This window comes from Dendrobates tinctorius, unplaced genomic scaffold (assembly GCF_039654945.1).
Source record: "Dendrobates tinctorius isolate UK_male_01 unplaced genomic scaffold, ASM3965494v1 ptg000126l, whole genome shotgun sequence".
In the NCBI taxonomy this organism is placed as follows: Eukaryota; Metazoa; Chordata; class Amphibia; order Anura; family Dendrobatidae; genus Dendrobates; species Dendrobates tinctorius.
The window spans coordinates 25484451-25497298 of record NW_027361794.1 but is presented as its reverse complement, the minus strand read 5'-3'; the positions used below and the strand labels follow the sequence as shown (position 1 = coordinate 25497298).

The 12848-nt window shown below is 46.1% G+C and overlaps 1 long non-coding RNA gene across 1 annotated transcript; it reads left to right on the top strand.

Moving 5' to 3' along the window:
• The first annotated feature begins 1431 nt into the window (after nt 1–1431).
• On the top strand, nt 1432–5003 carry LOC141047108 (uncharacterized). The gene is made up of 2 exons (XR_012219754.1): nt 1432–3963; nt 4315–5003. It is a non-coding gene; the product is annotated as an uncharacterized lncRNA (long non-coding RNA).
• Nucleotides 5004–12848: the final 7845 nt, after the last annotated feature.

The following is a 12848-nucleotide window of genomic DNA, read 5'->3' as shown; positions in this document are numbered from 1 at the left end:
TACAGTCTGAGGAAAGGGCTAAAAAGCCTTCACTAGACCCCTGTACAGCTGTATAATGAGGCCTAGGCTTTATAGTTGTGAAGTGTTAAAACTAAAATCAAAGCTGAAGTTTCGTTTTGTCCATTCTCTGAAGGTTTCGTTTCTCCGTTTTTGTTGCTGTGAGATAAATTTTTATAATTGGCATGGGCTGTCATGAAACCAGACTGTTCTCATCAGGTGCAAAGATAAGGGAGGCGGGAGTGTAAAACTCTGAAGAATATGCCATTATACTACTTTCTATTTGGATACGGACATATATGTAGTTTCCGGTTTTCTTGCAATATTATTGGCTTATAAAGTGAAATGATGCTATTGGTACTTGAGAACCTTGCATAATTAAGCAAAAGATTATAAAAGATGTGACTAAAATAAAGGGGCTTAGTGATCTGCCTCGATCCTCCTGTACAGAGACCCCAGTCTCCGTGTGGTCATTTGAGTTGCTAGCAACACTGTGGAATAATTTGGAAATCACTGGATCAACCGTGAAGGGTTAATTTAGCCCTCCCAAAATAGCTCCCTTGACAGCTTGGCGCGCAACGTGGGGCCCCCGAACAGGGACGCCTCTGCCCCCAGAGGACAACAAGACAAAGGACCCTTGGAGTGGACACAGGTGCTGGAAAATTGGGACTGATCACCCCCCGCGGCAACCACGGTAAGTTGGCAGTTACACTGTTCAGACTGACCGTTGGTGTGGTTTTCCTGTGCTTGTTGCTGCAAAGAGGATCTGAGGTTTGTCCCCGTGGTGGGGTGATTCATGGGTGGAATCATATAGAGGTGCAGTCCCGTTGGGGGCCCAGTGCTCGAACCGTACCTCATAAGGGACGGACACCCCGGATTGACCAGTGATTGTGACTCTCTTTATAGTCAAAATACCCTGAAATTCCCGATCATTATTAGTAATTGGGCATGGTCATGTGATCAAAGACTGGGTAGGATACGTAACTCAGGTATATATAGATAGATATATATACAGAGGTGTCCGGAGGGATAGTCTGAGACGCCCTCCTCCTTTCACTGAGTACCGCGAATTTTGGGCAATCCCAGAGGGGGATTATTGACCCGGTGGAACAATTATTATCATCTGCCGCCAGCCTTAGTCCCCGTTATTGCTAGTGGTTGAGTATCCACCCCTTCCATTTACCAGCTCCAGAGGGAAAAAAAAAAGTTTTCAGAAGACTTTAACCCGCTCTGTTCAGCAGAGAGAGAGAAAAAAAAAAGAGCAAACAGCAGCCTCTAGCCCCCACAGCAGCTGCGAGCACACAGTGTGCCCTTCAGCCCACACAGCAAACTCTCGCCCCTCCCTCAGACTTCAGCTAGTGGGAATCTTGCTCCTCAGCCCCTCCCTGCTAATTCTCGTTACTGCTCAGTTTGTAATCTCTCTCATATGTCCTGTAAGTTTACTAGGGGCAGATTCATTATCACAGTTCCGCTCCAGAATACAATTCCAAGATGATGGTCAGATGGCTCTTACGTTATATAATCCCTATGCAGATGAAGACAGTGAGGAAATTTGTATTTTGCATGCCCTTCCTACAGTTATGATGGCCCTGATAGGCTCAGATCCACCCCCAATATTACCTGAGGATCAATGACTCACCCTATACCTCTCAGAGATACCATCTAAACTCTGGTCAAAAGGGTCAAATGATATAGGGAAAATGCCTGTAGAACCAGTAAAAGTGTTTCTCAAACCTGGTGCCCCTTTTCCCAAAGTCCATCAATATCCTTTGAAACATGATCAGGAGCGGGTCCTTCAGGAACAAATAAAAATGTTACTTGATAACGGTGCTCTGGTACCCTGTGTTTCTCCATGTAATACGCCCTTGTTTCCCGTTAAGAAAAAGACCCCACCTGGCCAGCCCCCTGTGTACCGGCTGGTACAAGATCTACGGGCAGTTAATGCCGCTACTATTCTGGAAACTCCAGTGGTGCCTAATCCTAATACTCTTTTGTCCCAAATACCCCAGGATGCTGCTTGGTTTACAGTTATTGATCTTACCAATGCCTTCTTTAGCATTCCGTTACACCGAGATTGCCAGTTTCTATTTGCATTCACTTAGCAGGGACGACAGTTAACATGGACAGTTATGCCACAAGGGGCCCAAAACAGTCCCAACCAGTTTGAAAAAAAATATGAGCAGGTGTCTTTTGCCATTTCTGCCACTGCTAGCCTCCTTAAGTATCTGGCAGCACTGAACTATCGGGTTTCGGCCTCGAGACTTCAGTTCTGCCTTGGTCAAGTGATATTCTTGGGTCACTGTCTCCTTCAGGGTGCCAGACACCTCACAGACGAAAGAAAAATAGCTGTCAGCTCCCTTCCTTTACCAAAAGATGAAACTGAACTCTAGCGTTTTCTTATTGTTGTCAGTGGATACCGGATGCATCCCGCATAATGCAACCCCTTTACAATGCCTTGAAAGACGGCATAATGAGCTATAAGGAAAGATCGTAGTGATGAGGATTACCTCCAACATGATTGTTCCCAACTTCTGATAGAAGAAATAGCTACTCCACCAAATGTCAGTGAGAATTCACTCCCAAATCCTGATCTGGTGTTATACACGGATGGTTCAAGATATGCTGACGAGTTTGGTAGATTCCACACGGGATACGCTGTTACCACAGAGGACACTGTAGTGCACGCAGCTGCGCTCCCGCCCTCACAGTCAGCACAAGAAGCAGAACTCCAGGCTCTGTCTACTGCATGTACTTTGGCCAAGAACAGACGGGCTAATATATACACGGACTCACGGTATGCATTTGGTATTGCTCACGACTTTGGGGCTCTATTGGCCAATCGAGGGTTTATTACTACTGCCGGAACCCCAGTGAAAAATGCTGAAGCTGTTAAAACCCTCATGGACTCGATCAAATTACCTACTCAGGTGGCCATTATCAAAGTTAAGGCGCACGGTCCTAGGACCAGACCATAGATTGTTGGCAACACATTTGCGGATATGCAAGCAAAAGCCGCCGCTCTCTTACCCGTTGAACCAACCATACCAACTATGGAGACCACACGCTCTCAGTGTAAACAGTTACAAGAAGAACTGACCCTACAAGAACCTGTTGATCTACAACAGACTGAAGTTTTCTGTCGGACCCCGCGAGACCGCTTAATGACGATGCAGAGAATGTCTACAAAGGAAGAGGTAAAGCAATGGAAGACTGATGAGGCATGTATGGATAATGGTCTCTGGAAAAAGGACCAACTCGTGTGTCTCCCTAAGCGGATATACCCTGCTATTGCCACATGGGCACATGGACCTACACATCGAGGAAAGAATCAGGCCCTCGCACTGGTGCAAAAATTCTACTGGGCCCCGGTTCTCCAGTTGGCCGGAAGCATTCCCTGTTACCAACATGACTGCAAAGACCACAGCGAAGAAACTGGTGATGGAAGTTATATGCAGATATGGGGTTCCAGAAGTTGTTGAAAGTGATCAAGGCCCGGCCTTTTCTTCTCATGTGTACCAAGAAGTTCTGACAATGCTTGGATCCACTGTAGCCCTCCATACTCCGTACCACCCACAATCCAGTGGGGAAGTTGAGAGGTTGAATGGCACACTGAAGGGACAACTGACCAAAATGATGCAGGAGACTACGGCTCCATGGCCAGAGCTCCTACCCATTGTACTCTACCAAATCCGTACTACCCCTATTGCAAAACATGGTCCTATCCCCATATGAGATATTGTTTGGTGCTAGGCCCCCAGTTGCAAATTTCCAGCCCCAGCAGTTATCAGAAGAGACTGACCGTGTTGTTCAATATGTTATTCTGCTTAGTAAAAATCTTGCTAACACCTATGTTCTAGTTTTCTTTTCCTTTCCAGATTCAGCAGAAACCGATACCTGTTATAACCTGAAGCCTGGTGACTTGGTAGTCGTGAAAAGGCATGTCAGGAAGCACGGACTAGAACCCTTGTATGACGGTCTCTATCAAGTTCTCCTCATCACCCAACAAGCCAATAGCAAATGAAGGGACATAATGTTTTGGTTTTCCGTATTTTTCATATTATTATTATTGGTAGAAGTTAAAAGTTAAAGTTAGAAGATATTCAATGACTCAGAGATTAATACGTTAAAGATAATGATCGTAATAAGGACAGTTGGTTGTTCAGACACCTTCTCCTTTTTCAATTCAGCCAATTGATTTAAGGGAATTGGGGGCTGGATAGCTGGGATCTTACAGAGCTTGTTACACATTGCTGCCTGTATCCTTGTTGTATATGTGATACTAAAACTTGTTCTTTGGTGTATTTCTGTATGTATTAGGAAATTCTGCACTAAGCCAGCTAATGATGATACCAAAGGTGTCGTTGCCCCTGCTTTTCTCTACACCGATCTCAAAAGGCTACTTGATGAAGATGTTGAAGCCAAGCGCATGGCTACCTACAAAAGATCCCCACCACCGTCATCAAAAATTGTTATTCGTGAACTGCAGTATACAGGGGGACGGGTGTGCCGCGACAGCCATGACTGGTAACATGGCATCAGTCATGTGAAGACCAGTACCCCTCAAGCTGTTAGCTTGGGATAGCACCTCTGATGCTGCATACGTGTTAAAATTTTTTTATCTAGGGGGGAATGTTAAGGGTTAATACTAAAAGCAGAGTTGAAGTTTCGTTTTATCCATTCAATGTAAGGTTTCGTTTCTCCGTTTTTGTTGTTGTAAGATAAATTTTTATAATTGGCATGGCCTGTCATGAAACCAGACTGTTTCCATCAGGTGCAAGATAAGGGGCTCGGGGGGGGAGTGTATTGCTCTGAATATTCCATTATACTACTTTCTATTTGGATACGGACTTATATGTAGTTTCCGGTTTTCTTGCAATATTATTGGCTTATAAAGTGAAATGATGCTATTGGTACTTGAGAACCTTGCATAATTAAGCAAAAGATTATAAAAGATGTGACTAAAATAAAGGGGCTTAGTGATCTGCCTCGATCCTCCCGTACAGAGACCCCGTCTCCGTGTGGTCATTTGAGTTGCTAGCAACACTGGAATAATTTGGAAATCACTGGCTCAACCGTGAAGGGTTAATTTAACTCTCTCCTTACAGTCTGAGGAAAGGGCTAAAAAGCCTTCACTAGACCCCTGTACAGCTGTATAATGAGGCCCAGGCTTTATAGTGAAGGGAATGGAGTGAGGGCCTGTGCCCAGGATCTACAGTCTGAGGAAAGGGCTAAAAAGCCTTCACTAGACCCCTGTACAGCTGTATAATGAGGCCCAGGCTTTATAGTGAAGGGACAGGAGTGAGGGCCTGTTCCCAGGAGCTACAGTCTGAGGAAAGAGCTAAAAAGCCTTCACTAGACCCCTGTACAGCTGTATAATGAGGCCCAGGCTTTATAGTGAAGGGACAGGAGTGAGGGCCTGTGCCCAGGAGCTACAGTCTAAGGAAAGAGCTAAAAAGCCTTCACTAGACCCCTGTACAGCTGTATAATGAGGCCCAGGCTTTATGGTGAAGGGACAGGAGTGAGGGCCTGTGCCCAGGAGCTACAGTCTGAGGAAAGAGCTAAAAAGCCTTCACTAGACCCCTGTACAGCTGTATAATGAGGCCCAGGCTTTATATTGAAGGGACAGGAGTGAGGGCCTGTGCCCAGGAGCTACAGTCTGAGGAAAGAGCAAAAAAGCCTTCACTAGACCCCTGTACAGCTGTATAATGAGGCCCAGGCTTTATAGTGAAGGGACAGGAGTGAGGGCCTGTTCCCAGGAGCTACAGTCTGAGGAAAGGGCTAAAATGCCTTCACTAGACCACTGTACAGCTGTATAATGAGGCCCAGGCTTTATAGTGAAGGGACAGGAGTGAGGGCCTGTGCCCAGGAGCTACAGTCTGAGGAAAGAGCTAAAAAGCCTTCACTAGACCCCTGTACAGCTGTATAATGAGGCCCAGGCTTTATAGTGAAGGGACAGGAGTGAGGGCCTGTTCCCAGGAGCTACAGTCTGAGGAAAGGGGTAAAAAGCCTTCACTAGACCCCTGTACAGCTGTATAATGAGGCCCAGGCTTTATAGTGAAGGGACAGGAGTGAGGGCCTGTTCCCAGGAGCTACAGTCTGAGGAAAGAGCTAAAAAGCCTTCACTAGACCCCTGTACAGCTGTATAATGAGGCCCAGGCTTTATAGTGAAGGGACAGGAGTGAGGGCCTGTGCCCAGGAGCTACAGTCTGAGGAAAGAGCTAAAATGCCTTCACTAGACCCCTGTACAGCTGTATAATGAGGCCCAGGCTTTATGGTGAAGGGACAGGAGTGAGGGCCTGTGCCCAGGAGCTACAGTCTGAGGAAAGAGCTAAAAAGCCTTCACTAGACCCCTGTACAGCTGTATAATGAGGCCCAGGCTTTATATTGAAGGGACAGGAGTGAGGGCCTGTGCCCAGGAGCTACAGTCTGAGGAAAGAGCAAAAAAGCCTTCACTAGACCCCTGTACAGCTGTATAATGAGGCCCAGGCTTTATAGTGAAGGGACAGGAGTGAGGGCCTGTTCCCAGGAGCTACAGTCTGAGGAAAGGGCTAAAATGCCTTCACTAGACCCCTGTACAGCTGTATAATGAGGCCCAGGCTTTATAGTGAAGGGACAGGAGTGAGGGCCTGTGCCCAGGAGCTACAGTCTGAGGAAAGAGCTAAAAAGCCTTCACTAGACCCCTGTACAGCTGTATAATGAGGCCCAGGCTTTATAGTGAAGGGACAGGAGTGAGGGCCTGTTCCCAGGAGCTACAGTCTGAGGAAAGGGGTAAAAAGCCTTCACTAGACCCCTGTACAGCTGTATAATGAGGCCCAGGCTTTATAGTGAAGGGACAGGAGTGAGGGCCTGTGCCCAGGAGCTACAGTCTGAGGAAAGAGCAAAAAAGCCTTCACTAGACCCCTGTACAGCTGTATAATGAGGCCCAGGCTTTATAGTGAAGGGACAGGAGTGAGGGCCTGTTCCCAGGAGCTACAGTCTGAGGAAAGGGCTAAAAAGCCTTCACTAGACCCCTGTACAGCTGTATAATGAGGCCCAGGCTTTATAGTGAAGGGACTGGAGTGAGGGCCTGTGCCCAGGAGCTACAGTCTGAGGAAAGGGCTAAAAAGCCTTCACTAGACCCCTGTACAGCTGTATAATGAGGCCCAGGCTTTATAGTGAAGGGACAGGAGTGAGGGCCTGTGCCCAGGATCTACAGTCTGAGGAAAGGGCTAAAAAGCCTTCACTAGACCCCTGTACAGCTGTATAATGAGGCCCAGGCTTTATAGTGAAGGGACAGGAGGGAGAAAAGTGGGGAAAGGAGCCAGAAGAGCCGGACTGCCCATCACTAACCTGCAGAGCCGCACTCCACATATATGGCTGCTCTGTGCACAGGACCTGTGATGAGGTCACAGGAGGGGAGGAGTCAGGGTCACATGATCTCCGGAGTGCAGACCTCCATGGAGCCTTCTCCTCAGTGACATTCCCGCCATTATTCGCCCCTCACTACTGGCACAATTACCCCGCTCCGCCTTCTCTACACAGTGTTATGTGTGGAATGTAACGTGTGATTTCTCTGGAGGGAAATAGACCCCACACATGAGGGAATTCTCACCAGTTACCGGCCGTCTACTATATGGCGACATATGATTGTGCTATCGACTCCACACCAGGAGCTAAAATGCCCAAATCTCGGTTATTTCCCCCCTTCCAGAGTCCGGCTGAGGCCGGTGTCACACTTGGGAGAAACTCGCCCGAGTCTCGCACCTCAGGGCCCTTGTGGATTGGCCTCTGTAGGGGAAATGACACCGGCTGTCAGGGACAGGGGGCCCCAACATAAATCCAATATTCGTTGTAAGAAAACCCAACCTGATGCCGCCATTCGGGGTCACCAATGCTCCGGCAGTCTGTGACAATGTCAGTAATTACATTTTTTCTCACTGATTGGTAGATTTGTGGTAATTTTCCTGGATGATATAGTGAGTTACTCCCGTCCTCTGGAGGAGCATGCTGAGCATGTCAGACAGGGTCTCCAGGTTCTACGTGACAACTATGTATTTGGTAACCTGGAGAAATGACAATTTGTGGTCCAGCAGGTCCAGTTCTCAGGACATTTGGTTTCTGCATTGGGGTCTCAGATGGACCCCGTTACGGTCCCAGCAGTCCCTTCATTGGTTTTAACCAAGTGACCTGAAAGTGTTACAGAGATTTCTTGTAGTCGAGATACTGAGGAACAAAGAAGCGAAAAATAGCGTCTTACCTGATAACCAGATGTAATGAGAGTAGGGGAGTATTACACTCACCTGATGGAGCGGTGCCTTTACACCATGCTCAATGCATAAATCAGCTGCTGCAGGACCCGGGGCCAAAGACCGAGCAGAAGAGCTGATCCGGGTATAATGTGTCTGTACCTGCGCTGCTGATGGAGACGATCGGAGATGAAGATTTTCACTAAAAACGTTTATTCAAACAGGTTTTCAAAGTCAACGCCTTTCACAGTCACACAGGACGTCTTCCTCAGGACGAAACCTGAGAGCGGATAAACATGTCAAGCCTGGAACGTTTTATATGCAGTCTTTATAATATTAATAATAATAATCTTTTTATTTATATAGCGCCAACATATTCCGCAGCGCTTTACAGTTTGCACACATTATCATCGCTGTCCCCGATGGGGCTCACAATCTAAACTCCCTATCAGTATGTCTTTGGAGTAAAAAACTCCAACAAAGCACAAAATGTCAAAGTTCATGAGAAAGTCCGTCACACACAGATAAATTATGGTTCATGAGAAAACAGAACACACTTCCATACAATAATTATATTATAAAGTGCCTATGAATGAAGTGAGGTCACCTAAAAGAATGAATAAAGATATACTGTATCTTTCGGACTATAAGCCGCACCGGACCATAAGACGCACCACAAAGTTTCAGAAGGAAAATAGGGAAAAAGTTAATGTGTCAAATGAGGGTCTGTCCCACAGTCCGAATTCAGTAAACCCGGGGGGGGATCGGCAGCGCTGGTGGAGCCGGGTCACAGGAGGAGTTCGGGGATCCGGCGATGATCTGACTGATCCCAGGCTGGTGCAGCAGGAGCCTCTGTAACATCTGTAATCTCACTGAGGCCATTTGGAGTAAGGGGGTTTAGTTTATAAATCCAGAAGATTTCTTCCCGATGTAGTTGTCCAATGCGATTCTGACCCTGTGGGGGAATCTCCTCTGTGGGGAATATTCTCAGTTGTGGGGAATCTTTCTTGTGTTTGATGGTGCAGTGACGTGAAAGCCCATGTTGGAGAAAACCCTATGGAGTATTGGAACGGTGTGAGTTCAGCCTTTTGTGGAGGGGTTGGGTCGTCCTTCCCACATATAATTTCTGGTGTGAGCATATAATCACGTGTGTAACATAACTGGTGGAACATGACATGGGAGTTTTGGTCGGGAAAATTTCACCAGTAGAAATAAGGGTGAATTCAGAGAGACCATGGCAGATCGAGTCACAGCAGAGGCAAGTTTTCAGATTGCATGTAATGAGTTTATTCGGGAGACAGGCGATTTTTAGCAAATCTTCCTTCTTCTCTTTTATGTTTCTTGGTGCTAGGACATTTTTCAATGATGGAGGTCTTCAAAATGTCAAAAAGGGATTGCTGGGTAATGTTTTTCCCATTCCAGCTGTCTGACAGGCTCATGATGCTCCTGCAGAGGACGTGAGTAACTCAATATATCATCCAGGTAAACTACCGCAAATCTACCCATCGGTGAGAATAGAAAATGAGATTTTCAAAGACTGCCGGAGCATTGTTTAATCTGAATGGCATCACCAAATTTTCAGTATGACCCTCCGGTGTATTGAATGCGGCCTTCCATTCATCACCATTGCGTATACGTATAAGAGTAATCATAAGGAATTGAAAGAATTGTCACCCAGATCCTTCTTACAATTTTATTCCATGGTGAAACGTGACATCAAACCATATTAGAGTGCGGCGTGCAGGTAGCAGGGAGCTATACAGAGGAGAGAGCCTGACGGACTACGGCCGTTTCGCACTTGCTTAGCGCTTCTACCGGTCCATGCTTGTCAGGGGGTTACACCACTTCCTTATAACAAGGGTTAGGGAATGATTAACTGAGAATTGCAAAACATTTACAGTGAGTACAGAGAAATGATTAATATAAAAAATTAAAAGAAATATAACATAGATCATAGCCACACAGACATATTCAATGTATCACTGAGGCCAAGGGGAACTTGTGCATCGCAATCCACAATCCATGCTGCTTCTCTTGTTAGTAGTAATCTATTCTGGTCACCGCCTTGTACAGGATAATCAGCGGGCTCAATTCCTGCAGATCTCAGCACATCGGGGTCCGCATTATGGACCTCTCTTATATCATTAATGTCACAGATCCTTTTCCTGTGTAACTGAATGGAAATGTTCTCTGAGCCTGATGTGCCGCGGTCTAATAGTCTGGGCAGTATAATAATCGTCCTGGGCAGTATATGACATAAAGCACTTGCTCTGTGCGGCCCGTGATTAGTTTATCTACCGTCATCGCCCCGATCCTCAGATTTCTCCTGTAAGATGGAGATGACAGAAGGAGCGATCCCCACAATGGAAATGGCCTCTTGGACGTCTTCCATGTAACCAGGTGACTTTATTGTTCTTCTCCTGGAATCTTTCCTGTAGCGATAAGTCATCTAAGTCACCGCTTCTTCTAGAAGCAATCGAGGGTTGTTCTTTGCTGCTACGGCTAAATCTTTATCTCCTCACAAATGCCAATTCCTGTTTATCGCTGATTTTATTACATTCATATTGGGATTAGGTGTAAAAGTAACAATAAACCTTTTATTATCTCGTCCTTTTTCTGCTCTTCCTCCTGGATCTTGTAACTAGACCCACATGGGTTCCTCCATCGCTCTAGCACAGTGTAATAATGTTGGCGGATCACCTCTGTGTAATAAGTCGTCTGTCAGGTCATTCGCTTGTTGTAGGAAACCTTCTTCTCTACTATTCATTGTTCTCAGCCTCAGATACCGGCTGTATGGTCGGCCTCTGTTAGTATGTTCCAGGTGCGCATTATTAGAATGGAGGGACATATTGGTGGCTGCAGGTTTTTATAGGTGCTGGTTATTATTCTACCATCCACTATTTTATTATTCACATCTGAGAAATCTAAGTTATTCTGTCCAAATTGTGAATAAATCTCATATTAACCTTATTCTCCTCATTAAATATGTAATGAAATCATTAACCCCTTTCTGTCCCAGCCCACACCAGAAACACATCATCCACGTACCGGTGGTCCGCACGGAGGTGTCAGGTGGGTTTTACACTATAAATATATTTATTTTCAAAGTCTGGCAAGAACAAATTAGTGAAACGGCAGCATCTGGCGCCCCCATCGCTGTCCCCGTCATCTGGGTGGACCAGCTGCCCCCAAAAGAGAAGGCCTTATGGGACAATATAACATTCAGGCTTTCCAGGATGAATCCAATATAGTCATCTGTTTCAGCAGTGTTTTCCATAGATTTTTTATTGCTTCCAGTCCTGTGATTTGTGGAATTCGTGCGTACAAGCTCCCGACGTCGATCAAAGCCAATCTATAACCCTCCTGCCAATCTATACCGGACACAATTCTCTATAAATCTCCGGTGTCCTTGATGTGAGCAGGTGCTATTCTCAGTAATGGTGTCAGACACCGGTCTATAAATGTAGATAAAGATTCTGTTACTGATCCGACCCCGCACACTATCGGGCGGCCTGGTGGGGGCGCTGCGTCTTTGTGGTCTTTAGGAATATAACACCAATGCGGCTTGTGTGGAAATTCAGGGAAGAGTTTCTCTGATATTTCTTAGACAATCGTCCCTTCTCTATGTGAAATCTCAGAGAAGATCTTAGTTGTTCCTTCTCGTTATTTGTGGGATCAGCGCTTGTTTTTCTCTGTGCTGCTCTCTGATCGCTGTCTTTCTGCTCCTTACTATATTGTCCATTGCTACTAACACTACATTATTGCCTTTATCGGCTTCTCTAATAACAGGATCTTGGCAGTTTTTATCTCCTTCAGTGCTCGCTGTTCTTTTTTGTTATATTATCTGTTGTTTTTGCACAGCACTGCCTGTGTGTCTTTTACCCCTCTGTAAAAAACATAAAAACAATTAACCCGATCAGTAAACACCGGAAATAGAAAAAATGTGAGAATGACAAAATTACGGATTTATGGATGGCACAATTCCACAAAAAATGCTGTAACGAGCGATCACAATTGTACTAATAAAAACGTTATCTCGTCCTGCTGAAAATAATCCATCATACAGCTCCACCGGAGGGAAATAACAATGTTACGGGTCTCGGGAAATGGAGAAACTGCTCCAAAAATGTTACAGGGAAAGTGATGATATAGGTCAAATTCCATGATATATCCCCTATATCATCACTTTCCCTGTAAGCAATCTGTTCATGGTTACTATGCCTATACGTCTCCCTCACTACCTGATGCTCCTAACGCGTCCTTTCCATCTCACTGCCGGATGTTCTTAGTGCGTCCCTTCCATCTCCTGGTGACGGCTAGGCGCCGGCCATCCCACGTGACGCAGCAGCAGAGTGGTAGTGACGTGCGGGTTCACCAGCGGCACTGGGTTAATACCCGCCCCCCATACTGCCACTCACCGCTCCGTACTGAGGGCGGAAGTGACGTGTGTGTACTTAACTGGCAGGAGTGAGGGTCACCGCCCTCACTTCCTGCTTGTCAGCGTTGATGTCTGAGCATATCATTGGTGGAGGTGCCCTTTCCGCCTCTGGGGACTAGCTGGAACAATTGAACTGGGATTAAGTGTGACGTTCATGGGCGGATACATTGACACCCATTCGCTTCATT